Source organism: Lepisosteus oculatus, chromosome 1 (genome assembly GCF_040954835.1).
Source record: "Lepisosteus oculatus isolate fLepOcu1 chromosome 1, fLepOcu1.hap2, whole genome shotgun sequence".
Classification (NCBI taxonomy): Eukaryota; Metazoa; Chordata; class Actinopteri; order Semionotiformes; family Lepisosteidae; genus Lepisosteus; species Lepisosteus oculatus.
In genome coordinates, this window is record NC_090696.1 from 57,562,660 (window position 1) to 57,579,199 (window position 16,540).

Here is a 16,540-nt window from a genome sequence, read left to right on the forward strand (position 1 = left end):
TTTGGAAAAATACTCTGTGGACTGACGAGACAAAAGTTGAACTTTTTGGAAGGTGTGTGTCCCATTACATCTGGCGTAAAAGTAACACAGCATTTCAGAAAAGGAACATCATACCAACAGTAAAATATGGTGGTGGTAGTGTGATGGTCTGGGGCTGTTTTGCTGCTTCAGGACCTGGAAGACTTTCTGTGGCAAATGGAACCACGAATTCTGCTGTCTACCAAAAAATCCTGAAGGAGAATGTCCAGCCATCTGTTCGTGACCTCAAGCTGAAGCGCACTTGGGTTCTGCAGCAGGACAATGATCCAAAAAACACCAGCAAGTCCACCTCTGAATGGCTTAAGAAAAACAAAATGAAGACTTTGGAGTTGCCTAGTCAAAGTCCTGACCTGAATCTGATTGAGATGTTGTGGCATGACCTTAAAAAAGCGGTTAAGGCTCGAAAACCCTCCAATGTGGCTGAATTACAACAATTCTGCAAAGATGAGTGGGCTAAAATTCCTCCACAGCACTGTAAAAGACTCATTGCCAGTTATCGCAAATGCTTGATTGCAGTCGTTGCTGCTAAGGGTGGCCCAACCGGTTATTAGGTTTAGGGGGCAATCACTTTTTCACACAGGGCCATGTAGGTTTGGATTCCCTTAATAATAAAAACCTTCATTTAAAAACTGCATTTTGTGTTTACTTGTGTTATCTTTGTCTAATATTTCAATCTGTTTGATGATCTGAAACATTTCAGTGTGACAAACATGCAAAAAATAAGAAATCAGGAAGGGAGCAAACACTTTTTCACATCACTGTATAATGCATGTAAATGTTCATGTGCATATGCATTTAAATGTAGACCATGCAATAAATGGGAAAATATTTTGTATATTGTATGTTTATATTTTGAATATTCCTCTTAATTTGTAAATTATGTGATCATGTTAGCCTTTTAAGGCAGGATGGCACAGAAGAGATCTGTCTAGACAGAGTCAGCTGTAATTTCAACAAGGAGAAAAATAATCTGAGATAAAAGAGAACATAGAAGAGAAAGTTTTTTCTACTAGGATCGCCCTGTTCCAGCTTAATGAGCAATAAATAACAAACCGATATAGGCTCAATAGCCACACTATTTAACTTGCTGATAGAGCAAACAAAAAATTACATAAAATGTTGCACCAATAGATAACATTCTTTTCTGGTGATTGTGAAGCTCAGTTGTACATTTTCTAATGTCAGGTTCTTTTCTAGCAGCAGTGACACAAATCAATCAGCATTTTGCTGTACTCTAGGTGCTTGATGCCTCACTATGGCAGAATCATAAATCACACACATTCCTCTAGTTCCTCCATTGGACAATGAACATATGTGTATAAATAGAAAACACACATATTCCATTAATATGCACATTGTCTGTGATACTAAGCAGAAACTATTGTAATAAATGTTGTGGCAAATCTGGATCTGTTCGCAACAGTTACATTTTTGGAAACAGCTGCATCTACTGGAAAATACACAATGAAAGGCCCTCTACTACATCAAGTACAGTTTAACTTAATATTCACATTACTCATGTACACTTAAGCTATACGATAAAAGCAAAACTAAACTAAAACTATAATTTCATCTACATAATGACAGCAATAATAGCACTTGTGTTTAAAAGGTTAACCCCTCTAACCACAAAACCTGACATCCATAATAAACTCAACTTCACCTATTTATCAACATTATGCCCAGGAATATGTCAGTACCATACTGGAAACCTCTTTCCATTAATTGGACTGCACTGGCAGCAATCTCCAATACAACTGAAGAAAAGACTACAAGGTCATTGCAGTGTTCTGTATTCTACACAACACAGCAATCAGTAGTGCAAAGCAGAGAGAACACCTGAAGACGGCAACTAGGATGAAGAAGAGGGGGGAAAACTTAACCCAACACGATGGCCTTAGTGAGCCAAAGAAGGGAGACAAGAATGTCACTCGACTTTGATTCTCAAGGGGACTTTAATCTGTTTTAGTTTTGTATTCAATTTTACCTTGTGTTTTACACATTTTCATTCATTGTGCATTAGAATTTACACACAAATTAAACATAACATTTCCCGCCACAATGCTGACAATTAAAGATTTTACAGCTACAAGGAGTATCCTCCTCCTGTGAAGGAATAGCCCACACCCCTGGAGTTAAGTCCTTGAAAGTAATTTGTTTTCTATAAAGAAAGCTGTAGAAGTAAAAATTCTCTGTCATTAATAAAGAAAAGTTGAGATATCAGTGATACATTTTTTTACAAGCTTTCAGTTCTCTTCCTTTCCCACCCCCACTGGATCATTGATAAACACCCTTCTTCTTATCATCCATTGCAGTGCTGTCTCTTCTCACTCTCCAATGGCAGTTCCCCTCAACATTTGAACAAAATCTTCAGCCTGGTCCACGCAGACAGGAGGGTCAGAGTGTGGAGGAGGAGTTGTTGCGTTTCTTTTTTCCATCAGTTTATATGTTATGTTTTCTGTTATACGTTTAGTTGGGTTATGAGCCAATGCAGTGTAAATTATTTTTCACTTATACCAATGTAACTAGTTTATAACTCATTGATCCCAATATAAAACTTTGAAAATTATTTCTCAATACAATTAAATCCCACTTTGTTTTGCTCTGCCCAGAAAAGGGGACTGACAAACTATTGTTAGTCATTTATTAGGTGAATTTAACCACGATATAGTCGAGGACAAAATACAGTCATATGGTAATGCATATCAAAAACCAAATACAGTGTCAAAGAGGGATTGATATCTTGAATACATAAATAATACATAAATAACACAGAGCAGCTGCTAAATGAAAGTGGAGAGACTGAATAACAGATTAAGTCATCACACTTATTTTCAAGAATCACTATCATTGCAGCAAACTGGGAACTCTGTTATCTCAGTGTTGACATGAGGCACTTGCTTTTCCCTTTACTCCTTTAGCAGAGCAGCCAGCTAAGCCAGTTCATGAGAATTAGACTCAGTTAGAGCAGTCCAATTTTCTTCACACCTCTGCCATCTCAGACAGATCAGTTGCTCAAATCAAATCAACATCTGATTATATAAAACAAAAACCAAACTTCATTGGTTCCAAAGAAAAAAATGAATTTGAATTTTAACCCAGTGCTGAACACCTCCAGCACATCTCATCCACCTTTTGAATTTGAATTATGGAATAAATGTAGTAAGGCAAGGATATTTGGGGTTAGCATGGTTACTCTGTTGTTAAATGTTAACTACACTAGACAGAAATAAATTTTGATATCACTGCTAATACTTCTGACTTACTGTGGAAAAGATCATTTTCAGAAGAACTATTAATAATAATTAGTAACTTTTTAGATGGTTTTATCTGAAGACGTTTATTGCAACTATAGGGAAATTCATGCTTTGAAAATTGCTGTTGCAGAGTAATTTACAGTAAGACCTTGGTTTCATATCTAATTCAAGGAACACAGGGAAGTTCAGTAACTTGCTCAGACAAGCAATAAATCAATGGCAGATACAGAGCTTAAACTGGGAAGTTCCGTGATGTTGTACAGTACAGTATAACTAGATATCAAAAGTATTTAAAGATGTATTTAAAAAATGTACCAGATAACAGTAAAGCACTAAGATAAATTGTAATCAACTTTGGATTTTATACTTCAAGGTCTGCATGAGTTAATATGCACAATACATCCCATAAGACTTATATTTAAAGCTATGTGTTGTGAACAAGAAAGTTAGATTCAGTTTTGACAAGAAACATTTTTTCCTGTTTTTCCTATTTAATCTAATCAGCCTTCTGTCTATGAGTTTTTTTAGTTTGCTTGGTCAATCTATCCCGACAATGAAAGATCTTATGAAAAAGTGTTTAAGGTTTTGTTCATCTTGCATAATGCAAAATGATATTCCAGACCACAAAAACATTCTTTGTCTCATCAGAGCAGAGGTGTCGTTTGCTGGAGCTTAATGGCAAGAAGGGCGCAAATAATGAATACCATCAAAATTTTTACAAGTGCAAGTCCAGATGTTGCATAATGCCCTAAGGAATTTGGTGGAAAAAAATGCAAGACAGGAAAATAAATGAAGCCTTAAAAATAAAATTGTGAAGATTTGCACTTGCATTTGCAGGAGCAGAACCTCTCCTTTTGCAGGGTGGAAAAAATGCTCACTCACCTCTTCAAGAACATGAATGGATGTACCAAAACATGTTTGGTTCCTATAATCTAATCTTTTTGCAAACTTGAAAGTTACGTTCTTAAGATCAGTTAATCTTATGAAGGTGTCTTCTGTTCTTTTTTATTTTATTCTGTTTTTTTATTTAATCTGAGTTTTCCATCTGGAAGAATCTTGTTATAAAACATTAAAAACATGCTTTTTTTAATCCATCCATCTCTCCATTTTCTAACCACTTTTTCCAATTCTGGAAAAACTGAGTAAGCCTATCCCAGGATGCAATGGGAGCAAGGCAGGGTACACCCTGGATGGGATGCCAGTCCATAGCATTTTATTTATATTAAGTATTATTATAATATTAAATATTAAGTAAATTTTAAATCCAAAATTGTGTTTTAATTATACAGAATATCTATCCAATTTGGAATTGCCGTATATATCTACATCTTTGTTTACAACAATGACACAGGGGGAACAGAAGAACCTTTTAGAACCACCTGCCCATGGGTCCATTCGTATTCACCATAAGCCTGTAGACACCTGGAAGCCAAATAGGGCATTGTAAGTCATTTATTCACTAGGAGACAAGAGAACCCTGATCAACAAATTCCAACTCTAAACCCCAGGTCAAAATCATCTTGTGAAAAAGTGATGTTTTTGAAATCACCTGTAAGTTTGGCTTTGCATCTGTAAGGTATTGGAAGCTTCAGACTCAGTGAGGCAGTTAAGGAAAAATCCTGCTTAGCTCTTATTTTAATATAATGTAATGATAATGACAATGTTGCTTTATTAGCCCTATACAGTTTCTTGTATTAGGAATTCGTCTTTTCACATACCCCAGCTTGTTCTACATGAGACACAGACAGGTAGGGAAGCTTGGGGGTCAGAGCACAGGGTCAGGCTCAGGCTGTGAGGGGTGTGTCCGGATTGTCCAGCGAATGGACATCCCTGCTTGTACCCAAGATGGCAGCCTCAAACCCTGTGGCACCACACCCTTTTTTTCTAAACTCTCTGCAAAACTAAAAAGGAGGTAACTCATACCGAACTATCAGCTTAGGAATTGATTAACTCATGGAGATACCATTAAGGCCGCTATCAGTATCTGAGATAGCCTTTTGATAAAGATAATAATTGGTGTGAAAACCTTTCCAACAATTCATGGAAAATCTCCTACAGATATATGGCAATATATATGGTGGTCATATACTTAGACAACTTCCTCATTACAGGGCGGACAGAAAAGGAGCATCTAGGCAATATGGAGAAGTGTTAAAGACATTTTCAGGGGCTTCAGAAACTGCAAGCTGTTGTGCATTTGAGGAGGGGATCACTCCTATTACTCCTATATATGCACGATGAGAATACAGAATGAGAGGAGACAGTAGATGGGGGTACAGTAGGAGTACAGTGAATACGGCAGGAGTAAAGGAGTATACTGTATATCAGAACCAGTTAAGTAAAGGCCCTTCTGAAAAAGAAGGTTTTAAGTCTAGATTTGAAAGTGTTTAGAGAAGCTGAATCTCTGATATCTTTAGGGAGAGAGTTAAAGAGTTTTGGGGTATAACAATAGAAGGCCCTTTCACCTGTGTAGACGAGTTTGGGGGACAGATAAGAGACCAGAACTAGAAGAGCGAGGTGGGGAGTAGAATGATAGTAGCTCATACAGGCACTGAGGTGCCAAGCCATGCAGAACCTGACAGGAAGCCAGTGCAAGCCAGTGCAAGGACAGTGCAAGGATAGGAGTATTGCAATCACTTGCACTAGACCTGGTCAAGATTCTGACTGCCGAATTTTGAACATTCTGAAGCTTGTTCAGTGTGGATTTAGAAAGCCCAGAAAGTAAAACATTACAGTAGTCGATTCAGAAGACAAACCTGTTGATCAGCTTTTCAGCCACAGTTAGTGATAACATAGGATGTAATCTAATTATATTTCTGAGGTGAAAGAAAGATGTTTTGACAATATGCTGCATTTGTGGGTCGAATCTTGAGCCTGAATCAAATGTCATACCCAAGTTTTTAAATGTAGACTGAAGCTAAATTTAGCAGTACCGTCCACAGATTGTCACAGATGTCAGAAGGGACAAACCGTGGAATGGCTGGAGAGCAGAAAAAGACCCTATGCGTAGTGTCACGACGGGGGTTAGCCCGGGCTCCGCTGTTCAGGAGTCGTAAAGAAATCAATGCCCTCAGGCAGCAGACATGGGGGCCTGGTGCTAGGCGGGTCTCGGGACATCTGAACGTCAATGCTGAGCCCAGGGGAAAGAGTGACCCGAAAATATTTAGCCCCAGAGAGAGAGACACTGGAAAGACAGCAAAGCAGAGGAAACTAGGGACAGGACAGAGTGGGAGCGCCTTCTGGCTGCAGAGGGCGTGACACGGATAGGTTACAGCATGTACTTTACAAAGTTGATGGGGGTTGCCAATAAGCATTACTTCAGTCTTGTCACAGTTTAGATTAAGGAAATTTTGATTGTCCATGTTTTTATGTTAGAGATGCAATTAAGTAGAGTAGAGACAGCCACATCAGTGTCAGGTTTGGCATGGATGTAGATTTGAGTATCGTCAACATAGATATTTGAGGCCATGTGATCATAAAAGCTGACCAAGTGGAAACATGTACAGTAAATGCTGAAAAGTAAGGGGCCCAATATCAATCCCTGAGGAGCACCAGACTTAATGTGTCCAATTTCAGACCTAAATCTGCCAAGAGAGACAAAGTGACAGCAATTAGTGGGTAAGTCTTGAATGGTTTGAGAGTAGTGTCGGAAACTCCAAACACAGTCTCAAGATGAGAAAGTAAAATATCATGGTTTACAATGTTGAAAGCAGCAGTGTGATTAAGAAGAATGAGGATAGAAAGAGAACCAGAATCAGAAGCTATTAGAAGATCGTTAGTAACTTTGACCAGTGCAGTTTCTGTGCTGTGAAGTCGACGGAAGCCAGATTGGAGGGGTTCAAAAAGGTTATTTGCAATTAGGTGGTTATATAACTGAATTGTAACAGCAAGTTCTAGAATTTTTTGCAATATCATGGGGCTTAGGTCATTTTTGGGAATGTTTAACTTTTACAATTATTTGATATCTGAAACCTTGTACAGTACTTGTTGTTGAGAAAAACAAGATCAGCATTCGAATCAGGGGTTCCCATAAAGTTAACTGGCAGAAAGAACTTACATTCACATAAGATGCATTCCTATGTGGCATTGGGTCCATATCATCATTCCAAGTGTGTAATGGTTAAACCAATTGGTAATGTCCCTAGGGCTCTCTGTTCCTCAGAGAAGAATTATTCACAGCGGAATTCATGGTCTATCTCTTAAAAGCATCACAAAATATCATTCACAATCTTTTATTTTTTATGGTATGTCTTTATAGTGTAGGAAAGTATTCTACCTTGACCCTGGCAATAAAATGTTTTAATTGCCTTTCTCCAAATAACCATAAAACAATAACTGTCACACCTGTTCATGTGTAACAATACATCAGATAAAACTCATCAAGTTTAGGATCATCACATGTACCATGCTAGATCACTTTTAGGTATAAATTCAACACAGTGACATTTTGTTTTGCTGTGTTGGCTAAAGTACAAATACGCTGGGCAAACGTCCCGAGATCGAATTCTTCCGCGACAGGGGTACCTTTAAAGCGGAGACGACGGCACCGAAATTTTTTGGCGCGCCCTCTCTTTAAAGCCCTGGCCAAATACGAAGACAGTACGTACAGTTATAATTCAAACGGAATTAAAAACTACACATCCCAGTTACCATGGTGGTGCTTGTGATCATTGCGTTTAACCAACGAAACAGGGCGAAAAATCAGTCACATGACTTTGGGGCAGAGTTTCGAAAGCTTAACCTATCAGCAACAAAGCGAAATTTACACGATAGGCTACCTCAAACTGTCAGTTACACGACTGTGTATGTCGCTTAAGCCACTCCTATTTGGCATTTTAGTTATGGAGGCGAGAAGACGCCCCCCCCCCCCTCTCTGGGTGTCTGATTTGCCGCCATGTTTAACCGTCCGTGTCCGAATCGCAGTAGCTACGCGTATGAAATAAAGTTCATCCCAGCTACAAAACATATATATTTTTGTGGTAAGAGGGCGCAAAACATCAGTATTTACTGCTATTAATTACTGTACGATTTATAGTTGAAATCTGAGCCTAGATATAAAGTTAGATATAAAGTTAAAATCTCGACAAAGCAATGTAGGAAATACAGAGAAAAGAAATCCTTTCTGACATCTAAAATCAGTTTCGATCAAGGTCTCTAAAACGAACAAGAAAAAGAGGATTTTCGGAGGGCAATTACGCTGTGTTTATATAGGATAAGTGATCTATGAGCAATCTAATTTCTTGTTCGTTTAAAACAGTGAAATGTCAGCTGCAAAAGATCGCCCCAGAAACAGCACTCTCTCTGCCTGTCATAGACGTTCAGGAAAGGCTGAATGAAGTCATGGTGATCAATAATAACAGTTGTAGGACAAGAAACAAAAGATAATGAAAACTTCTTTAGGCTAAAACTCAAGTTCATTCTACAAATTAAGGCAAATGAAAATTCAGGATGTTAAAGTGCTAGAGGTGTAAAAAATACAAAAATGCACATGAGTAAAAAGTTTTAGAAATGGAGCAGGTGTTGCTTTGAAATAAGCAAACAGAAAAAAAGCCATGACTAAAGTGCAGAAGAGGGATGCAGGAACACTTGCTTAGATATACAAAACAAATCACAAAAAGGTGTATGTTACAAAAGAACATGCAAACATGTTCATCATGTACATCAATTTCCCTTCACGATCAATAAAGTCTTATCTATAAACATGAAACAGAGTGAGGAATCAGAAAATTAGCATGCATAAAAAACAGCAATTCTGTCAATAAGCCCTAAATGAATTAATAGCAACCATGGTTTCATGGAGGGCTTCTCAGATAGTTGGGCATTCAGGTAGATTGCCAGGTGAAAGGATTTGTAAACATACTTTGTTAAAGCAAGTCAGTTTTTTCTGCAACACATAAAATACATTTTTCCAAGAAAGTTTAGCCTTTGTCACTAATGAAACCACTAAATAAAGACATAAATATAGAAATCTTAAGATTTTGTTATTCAATGTTGGTAGCAGGATGAACTGTGCTAAGTGTATATTTTGTCGCAGCTTTGCTGCAAGATGTTAACAGTGAAAAAAGGTATTTAGAAATGAGTTATTTCAAGAAGAAAATGTTCAGAATAATTGCAAATCTAGCAGGATAGAGAAAGCACAGAAAACAGGCAGTTAGATTGATCAGATTAGTATGAAAAGTTATTTAGCAAAGGGAATGAGAAGAGTGACAAACTAGTATGCTTTAGATCTTTTTATCTGAACCAGGGAAAACTGATCATGTTTCTCTATAACAATAATAAAAAACTTTATTTTATATATCACCTTTAAAAGTGGCATCTCAAAGCAATACAGTAGATATAAAAACAGATATAAGAAAGACAAGCAGTTAGAGGTGCTACCAAAATTAGAAAATGAAGCAGATACAGACACTAAGTCTTCTGAAAAGAAAGGTTCTGAGGTTAGATTTAAATGCACTCAGGGTACGTGACTGATATCACTGGGAATACAAATTGAGAGCTCTGGGGTGCAGCTAGAGAAGACCCTGTCACCCACAGAATGTAGATGTTCTTGAGGACAGCTAGAAGACCAGAGTCAGACGGACAAAGGTGGGGAGTAGACAGATAATAAGCCATATACTGTAGGTACTGAATGAGGATGAGGATTTTGAAGTTGACTCGAAACCTGATAGGTAACCAATGCAAGGACTTGAAAACAGGTGTAATGCATCCCTGATAGGATTCTCGCTGTCATATTCTGAACATATTGAAGATTGGTCAGTGTGGATTTAATTTCCCCAGTGAACAGGATGTGCATTTATTAATTCTAGAAAAAAAAGCCTTTCTTGATTTCTCTAGTTCTTAGTTTCTCTAGTTCCCTTTAAAATAAACTATTATTCCACAATGCAGAGTATTATATGGACAGTATTTACACATGATATTGTGATTTAAAGAAATGAACACAAGCAGCTTTTCGAGATTTAAGTGTTGGCTGAGTTATTGCAGGATAAAAAACTAGAGATGTTGGTAAGAAGATAATTTTGGGATAGCTGAGGAATACACTGATAACAAGAACACTTCCTAATGGGGTTAGGCATACTTTTGATGAAGATGATGAAGTTAACAGACTGTATGTTTACATAGATACTGAAATGAGGATTGTATTTTAGATTTTGTGTAGTTGCTAGCGTTGAACTGTGTGTTGGATGCACATGAATTGAAGGAATGGGCAAACATCGCTGATGCGGATCCACAGAGCCAGCATATTAAGATGTTTATAATTAGAGGCAATTTGTTTAAATAACTAGGTATGGATACTGATGTGCAAGAGAGGTGGAAAGGCTGTTTACTTAAGCCAGCACTATAAAATATTTTATTCTTAGTGAGATGCTGCCATTTCATAGTGGGTTTCTAACACTGTGTATAGTTCAATCCACACAGTGCCTTTACTTCCATCCATTTCTAATCTCTTTATCCAGTACAGAGGATTAGGAGCCTATCCCAGTAAGCAACGGACACAAGGCAGCCAGTCCATCACAGGACAGACAGACACAAACACACACACACCAGGGCCAGTTTTCCCATAAACCAATTAACTTACCAGTATGTTTTGGAGTGCGAGAGGGAGTCATATCACACATATGGAGAAAAACCATGTAACCCAGAGAGAACATGCAAACCCCACACACACAGGATGGCAGGAATTGAATCTAGGACCCCAGTGCTCCAAGATAGCAATGCTAACCACTTTGCCACCATTATAAATGGATGGATATCTTAGTTATCTTTCTAGTTCACAGGTTTGCATGCATAATTTAATTTTGAAAGGCGCTGAGACATCAGGTACTACTGTTGTATTTATGAAAAAGAAACAAAACAAAAAGCATACTAACAACTGTGCCATCCTACTCTTTAGTTAATACAATTTATTATTTATAAACAGTTAACATTGTTAGCCTACTTAAAAAGGAATTTTACTTAAAAAGGAATAAGCAGCTTTCTGACAATGAATGGATAGGAAAGTGCAACAACTTATTACAGTGCTAAATTTAATATTGATTGCTAATAGTTTATGCTAACACCTAACTTTCTTAATTAGGTGTAATTAAAACAGTGAACTAAGTGTAACATACCATTCAGAAATACAATCGAGAATAGTTTTGTGGTGTTTGTATGGATGAAACGTTTCTAAAATGTATAACGTAACAAATTTAAAGACGATTAAATTCTGTAATCTTTCCACTTGTAATGTCATTAGACAGAACAAGAAGTTTCTGCTATGTCTAAGGATGGTATAAAAAAGTAGTCTAGGTGGTGAGATAGCTGTGCTTAATGATAATTAAGTGACTTAAAAGTAAAAAGAGATGGTTCATATTGCTTGATTAATTTTAAAAACTAAGTTATAAATGCAGACGCGATCGCTGCCATAAGCGCTCCAGGCAGTAGAACGTTCGTTCTGTACTGCTGCGCTCCGCGCCTCCTCCCTCTCTCGGTGCCGCGCCCCTCTCTGACGGAGCGCAGTGGGCGGTACGCTGTTTTCAGAGCCTCTGATTGGGAAAAAAAGACCTGCTGATGAGTTTCACACAACAGGAAGAGAAAAAAATGGGATTTTTTCTCTTCGAAACGTGTGTTGTCTTTATGAAATTCGTGTATTTTAAACGTTTAATTAAGAAGTAAAAACCTTACAGCGTACACAGAGATTCTGAGCTGATCACGAGGAAGAAAAATCACCCATTTTTCGCGCATAAAAAGTGGTTTTTAACTCTCGTAACCCATTTTTATAGGTTTTAAAGTCGTGCAATGTCTAAGTTAAGCAGGAACACATCATTATATCTCGTTTTTTATTTCTTTTTAAAAAAATTTAAAAATCGTTTGCCCAGCCTAGTACAAATCTCTCACAGACTTCCCATTACTTATTTGCTGAATAGATTTAATAACATTCTAATATTTTCTTCACAGGATGCTTCCCACTCCAATAGTGGACCTTTGTTGAATGGTTCAGATCCTGGTTCAATTACTCTTTAAATTTACTAAGAGAACTGTAATGCTTGTATTTGTTTTCTTCTTTTGTCAGATATGGTCATTCAGTTTAAGCACAGAATACTGATTATTTCAACCTTAACAAGTAGAGTCCACTTAGTTCTAAAAATATTTTAAACTTGTGCTATTACTGCATTACTTTTTACAAATACATAATATTACAGAAGGTCTATGTCTGCTATGCTCACCATGGGTGCCATTTCATGATGGTCCTGCATTTCTGATTCTGAAGAAAGAAAATTGTTATTTTGTCATAATAAATTGTAGGTAGGTAGGTCCCTTTTTCAGACCATAAAGGCCCATGGGGAATGGGGGGGCAAGGGCCACAATTTTTCTTGACCATCCGACACTTGGAAGTGGAGGTGATGTGGTCAGCATCACGCTCCGGCTGGCCTATTACCCCCAGAAGGATTAACCCCCGGTACACACTGCAGGCTGAGCATAATAAATTGTACAGTTTTAAAATGTTAAATTAAAATGAAGTTGGAGGGTTAAACCTGATTTAATAAGTATAAAAAGCTATATTTTAACTACAGAAAATATTTTCTGTAACAAACAGTTCTGTCCGGACCCTATGCGGACGACACAGTACGACAGAGTGGGGAAACACTAGGGAAACGTCATGCAGGAAAACGGGGCTGAAGACAGGGGGGCGTGTCCAAGGTGTGCTGGTGCACGGGGGAGGTGTGGCCGAGGCGAACAATCCGAGAGAGTAGTCCTTAGGGAATATCCAAAACGCAAGAGTAAGTCCAAAACCAGGAGATCCATCAGAACAAAGAATTAAAAACCACGAAGGCCGGGTCGGGGAACGGGAACGGAGGTTAAAACCTTTACGGGACCAGGCGCTTCCATGTCCTGGACTCGCACGGTGCGGAAACCAGATGCAGAGCCCGGATGAGCGTCAGCGCCTGGCTTTTAAGGTGGGCTGGGAATGGGAAACAGGTGCACAGAATAAAGTCTTTAGTGAAAGGGCTGGAGCACCCTTAAGGAGGGGGGACTATAATCATGACATTTTCTTTCCAATAATATTGTTCACAGCTCTTTATCATGTTAATGGTATTATTTATAAATGATCCTGTATTCCAAAATAAATACTGAGAGAGCCAGTAATTGGGAAAACAGAAAAACCAAGACTTCATGCACTTACTAAAAAAGTCACTGAAAACTCAAAATGAAAATTGGCAAAACTAGTTCATGTTCAGAGCCTTAAACATGTGCAGTAAACATACCATTTCCATATGATCATATCAATCCAAATTGTTCTGTTTAATATACTGTATTTAATACAGCATAAATTATTTTTTTCTGCTTGCAAATCTGTAAATATCTACTGGCAATTCACACATCATCTATGCTGTTAAATCAGAAGGAATATAACATAAAACTTTGCATTGAAACCAGTACCAGCATTGAAAAGGGCTTCTCACAAGGCATCCTAAGTGGCTTAGAGCACATTCTGATCCCTTCATTCCATTTTCTGTCTGTTCATAAGTTTCACTGGGATTCCCAAAACGTTTAGCTATGATCCCCCCAAAATAGTGTCAGTCATAGACACATCGCTCCACCAGTCATCGTTAACTCTCCTGAATTGCACAGTGGAGCTCTCAAATAACATATATACAATACTCTCTTTCCCCCACATTGTGGTGAGGCTCCCACCATTTACCCGCCAAAGTTCTTTTTAAAAGATAGCTTTATTGCCACCCTAATACCACAGGACTGTCTTGAGATTTTCCGTAAATTTATTTGTGTTTCTATAAGCAAATGACTCAAAAAATATTATCAAAACCTTAAGAGAGTGATTTAAATTATTTGTTATCTTGATGTTTTTTTTAATTGATTTGGTTGCTACAAATCAATTGGAATGTACTCTCAATACAAATTTGCTTGAATGGTAGTATATAATATGTGGTTCCAGACTCATTATTGTGATTAAGTGGGAAATTTGGAAGGACTGTGACGTCAGTTAATCTTGTGTGTTTCATGCTATACTGCACTTATCCTGTAAGTCAAGTCTAGCATGATAGTTTTTATAGAGAACAAACAGCCCACCGCATTTATTTCTTGTCATAAAATGTATTATTTAAGCATTTTATAGTTATTCACTTATTGATTTTAATGAATACTCTAGAGCAGTGGTTCTCAAACTGTGGTACGCGTACCGGCAGTGGTACGTGGCGTGCCGCCAAGTGGTACGCCAAATGACCCTGGAACTGTGTTGTGTGCGCTGAAAAAATAGGTACGGGTTTTCATATTTTGTATTTTTTATACGTGTCGAATACGCAGCCTACGTACTACGATACAGTGCGCGCTAATACTTCAGTGGACACAAGATATACTCTGTAATTCTATACCACTCTATAGGAATGCGTGCTACGGATGCAAGTGACCAATTGTTTTTAAAAAAAGCTACTGTATCTAATTGTATTTTAAAAAAAGCTACTGTAATAGGGAGAAAGGAGAATGTGCGTTATTTTGGACCAATGCCAACGTTGCAAACAGGAATGCATAGAAATGCGTGCTACGAACGCTGGTAATCTTGTGAGCACAGGAAAGCGTGAAAAATAACAGAAAAATATTTAAGAACTGTTCTAAGTTAATTTGAGAAAAATACACCGAGCGTCTCTGTGTTTCTCTCCCATGCGCATGAAATAAATACTTAAACACTGAAATAAAAACGGAAACGTGGAAAAATGCAAGCTTGCGGATTGCTAAAGCAGGTAAGCCCCACACTATTATGTGTGGAGAAAAGGCTGCTGAATAGCTCGACCTGCTGTACCCCCGAATGACACAGTCATTCATAGAATTATTGAAATGAAGGATTATATCAAAAGTACGCTGACAGCACGCGTTAAGATGAGCAGATGTTTTTCACTGCAATTAGATGAGTCTGTAGTTGATTTGGCCAATTTGCTCGTTACGTTAGATTCGAGTTTGAGGGTAAGTCCCGTGAGGACTTTCTGTTCTGTAATCCGCTACCAACAGGAACTACAGGAGAGTACGTATTTCAGCCTCTGAATGAATTTATCGGAGAGAATGGCATCGACTAGATAAAATGTGTCGGAGTTTGTACAGACGGTGCTAGAACAATGACAAGCCGACACAGGGGTGTAGTTGCACGAATTAGAGAGGTTACTCCAGAAATTATTGGTTTCATTGCAACATCCACCGCGAGACCTTTGCCGTCAAGAAAATGCCTGACGATTTAAAATCTGTTAGACTGTTGTGAATTGTATCAAGGCTCGAAAAATTAATTCACATCTGCTTTGCTCGACTAAACAGGCTCACCCCTCTCATTGAAATGGTGCTTTTTTATTTTTATGTGTTTTTCTTTCTGTAAAACACTTTGAGAAGCCACATTTTAATATATCAAACAAAGTTTATTATTATAATATTTATTATATGTATGTGTGAGTGTGTGTGCACATGCGCTCATGTTGGTCATTGATAATTTCTGGGGTTCCTATGAGATGGTGACTTGAAGGTGGTACTTGGTCCAAAAAGTTTGAAACCACTGCTCTAGAGTATTACAGTACATCATTTAAATTAGTAATGAACATTAATCATCCCTTGCAATCAAGCAGTTTACAACTTTGTTGCTTTTTTTACTTTGACTCTGGAGACAATCTAAGATAAGAACTCTGTACTAGTTAATGGTAAAAGCAAACAGGTAACTTAACTGTGATATTTTGTTAGATAGGCTACCTGCGATTACTGCAGATGTTAATTTTTGAGTGGATTTGATCATGGCAGATATGTCTTGCTTTGCTTGTCAGTAGTATTGCTCCCAATTCAAAGCTATATACACCAGCATTGTTGTGGTAATGTAGTGGTGAGAATAATACATTTTACCATGGTTTTTAAAAACAGATGCCTGCAAAGGTAGAGAGTCCTATTAAGGACTTGACTACACTGAGTTAATAATAAGAGACAAGGACTTCTCTGCTGGCGAGTACAGAAAATACTAGATGAAAATGCCTAGACTCATAGGATTAGAGCAGGCACTGTATAAACCACACAGTTCTACCTTATTTCACGGTTTCAAGTATAGCAATTGGTGTCTAAAGTCAGTTTAAGAGGCACCAGATCCATGATCGTCAGTAAAGGAACAGTAGCATACACCTCCAGGGATCTCCAGAGCCCTCTAGTGGAACAATAATCCACATAAAACCAGTATTTTTATTTTCTTAACAGTTCTAGTTTACATAAAAAACAATCTAGCATTCAGA